Here is a 3,335-nt window from a genome sequence, read left to right as displayed (position 1 = left end):
TACCTCACACCATACACAAAAACTAACTCCAGATTGATCAAAGTCTTAAAGGTAAAACCTAAAACTCTAAAGTTCCTCAAGGAAAAAATAGGGGAGAATTTAGGGGTCTTCAATTATGGCATAAATAGACTATAACCCAAAATGCACAAACAGCAGAAGATAAACTAGATGAATGAGACTTTCTAAAAATTAAATATTTATGTGCTCCAAAAAACTTGTCCAAAAGAGAAAAAAGAGAACTTACAAATTGGGAAAAAATATTCAGCAATGACATATCTGACCATTGATAGAAAACTCCGACATCTCAACAAAAAAAAGACAAATAATCCAATTAAAAATGGGCAGAAGACATGAATGACACTTCACCAAAGAGGATATTCAGGCAGCCAGCAAATACATGAAGCAATGCTCACAATCATTAGCCATCAGAGAGATGCAAATCAAAGCAACATAGAGATACCATCTCACCCCAGCACTAATGGCAAAGTTCAACAAGGCAGAAAATAACAAATCCTGGCAAGGACATGGAGAGATTAGAACTCTCATAAAATGCTGATGGGACTGTAAAATGATACAACCGGTGTGGAAATCAGTATGGTGATTCCTTAAAAATTTGGAATTAGAAATACCATGTGACAGAGCAATCACATTACTAGGTATATATCCTAAAGAAGTGAGAGCCAGGACAAGACCAGATATATGCACACCCATGTTCATCGCAGACTATTTACAATAGCAAAAAAGATGGAAACAACCTAGGTGCCCATCAACAGAAGAATGGATAACCAAACTATGGTACATGCACACGATGGAATACTATGCAACGCTAAAGAATAATGTAGAATCTGCAAAACATCGCATAACATGGATGAACTTGGAGGACATTATGCTGAGTGAAATAAGTCAATCACAGAAGGACAAATATTATATTAATTCATTATTATAAAAAGTCAAGGAAAGGTTTATACATGGGTGGAAACTATCCTTGTTGGTTACCAGGGTTGGGAGGAGGAGGGAAGGGAACACTGCAAAATAAAGACAGAAAGAAAAGAAAAGAAATAGAAAATGGAAGAAATACACAAAGTCACTGAACCAAGAATTTGTTGACATTTAACCATTTCAGGAGGTAGTTTATGATTAAGAACTGATGATATTGAAGGAAGAAATCCAAGCTGCACTGAAGGAATTGGTGAAAAGCAAGACTCCAGGAATAGACGGAATAACCATGAAAATGTTTCATTAAAAAAGGCAACGCTGGAAGACTCACACGTTTATGCCAAGACATTTGAAAGACAGCTACCTGGCCAACTGACAGTAATAGATCCATATTTGTGCCATTCTAAAGAACGGTGATCTTATAGAATGTGTAAATTTTTGAACAATATCATTAGTATCTGCAAAAAGTGCATGGAGGCAGTATCTTTTGACCTCTTCTAACTTCACAAGAGAGAGAGAATCACCATCAGCAGCCTAACGCTTCTTTCAGTGAGGCCAGACATGCCACCACCCTCCAGCCTTTTTATCAGTTCTGACACCAACCTTCCCTCCCATGGCACTCACTACTTTTCTTCTGGGTTCAATAATTTGTTACACTGGCCACACAAAACTCACAGACAATAGTCTTGATTATGGGGTTTAGTAGGGAAGCAACAGGTTACAATTCAGGTTCAGGAACACTTAACACAGAGTTCTTCAATCAGGACAGCCTCCCCTCAGCCATGCCTAAAGGTAAACCTCTCTTTGGCCCTCATGCTCTCAGCGTGACCTCTGCCCTGCTCGAGCAAGAGTTATAAAGTTCTGTTAGCTCTACCAATAGGTGCACCCAGGTGCACTCCACTCTACCAGCAAGGCTCCTGTCCAAAGGAATTCAGCTTTCTTACTCTGTGGGTTGGCAAGCCTGCTGCTCTGTCTCGTGCCACTCTCTCCCTTCTGCTGTCATGTTGTCTCTGCTGGTTGTCTCTATGGTCTCTCTGTGTGGGTATCCCGGGTCCAAGGATGTGCTCCGCTCTTGCCTTCTCTCTCTCTCTCTCTCTCTCTCTCTTTTATTGTGATTTGGGTGAAAGTTTACAGAACAAATTCATTTTCCATACAACAGTTCATACACATGTTGTTTCATGAAATTGACTGTAATCCACATAATGTAACAGCGTTCTTCCCACTTCCTCCCTCTGGTAACCCTTTCCCAATTTGCCTTCTCTCCCTTGATGTCAGTGAGATCTCCCCTTTATGCCTCTAGGAGGGCTCATTTTAAGCCTAGCAGAACGCAGGACTGACAAATCCCAATACTGGGGTTCTAGAGACTTTATTTCTATGGTTCCACCCCCGCAAGGTGTCATGTACCTTATTTACATTACTAACAAGCTATCCGATCCCTTTGGTGGGCCACCAGCACTTTATATTTTCATAGTCCCACCCAGTCATCTGGTGGGTGCCACAAAGGCCATGGCTGAAAGAGCCATACCAAGTAATTCACTGCATCACAGTATCACATGCAAGTATAATTTTGATAAGGAAAAAAAAAAAAAAAAAGGTTGCAACAGCATATGAACAGGGAACTGCCAGGAATTCAAGCTGAATTCACAAGATGGCATGGAACAAGCGATATCATGGCTGATGTCTGATGGATCTTGGCTGAAAGCAGAAAAAAAATCCAGCAAGATGTTTACCTGTATTTTATTGAGTATGCAAAGGCATTAGACTGTGTGGATCATAACAAACTATGGATAATATTGCAAAAAATGGTAATTCCAGAATCCTTAATTTTGCTCATGAGGAACATGTACATAGACAAAAAGGTAGTTGTTCAAAATGAACAAGGGAACAAGGCATTGCTTAAGATCAGGAAAGGTTGTATCAGGGCTGTATCCTTTCACCATACTTATATGATCTGCAAGCTGAGCAAACAATCAGATAATCTTGACTATATGTATAAGAATGTAGGATCAGGATTGAAGGAAGAATCATCAACAACCTGCAATATACAGATGACACAACCACGCTTGTCAAAAGTGATGAAGACGAAATATTTACTGATGAAGATAAAAGACTACAGTATGGATTACATTTCAAAATAAAGAAAACAAAAATCCTCACAACTGGACCAATAATTAACTGCACAATAAATGGAGAAAAGATTGAAATTGTCAAGGATCTCATTTTACTTGGATCCACAATCAATGTTCTTGGAAGCAGCAGTCAAGAAATCAAATTTGCCCTGGGCAAATCTGCTGCAAAAGGCCTCTTTAAAGTGTTAAGTAACAAAGATGTCACTCTGAAGACTAAGTTGTGCCTGACCCAAGCCATAGTATTTTCAACAGCATCATATGTATGTGGTA

The sequence above is a fragment of the Orycteropus afer genome, unplaced genomic scaffold, assembly GCF_000298275.1.
Source record: "Orycteropus afer afer isolate SDZICR_OR568_19922 unplaced genomic scaffold, OryAfe1.0 scaffold00967, whole genome shotgun sequence".
Classification (NCBI taxonomy): Eukaryota; Metazoa; Chordata; class Mammalia; order Tubulidentata; family Orycteropodidae; genus Orycteropus; species Orycteropus afer.
This window is presented reverse-complemented; position numbering follows the sequence as displayed.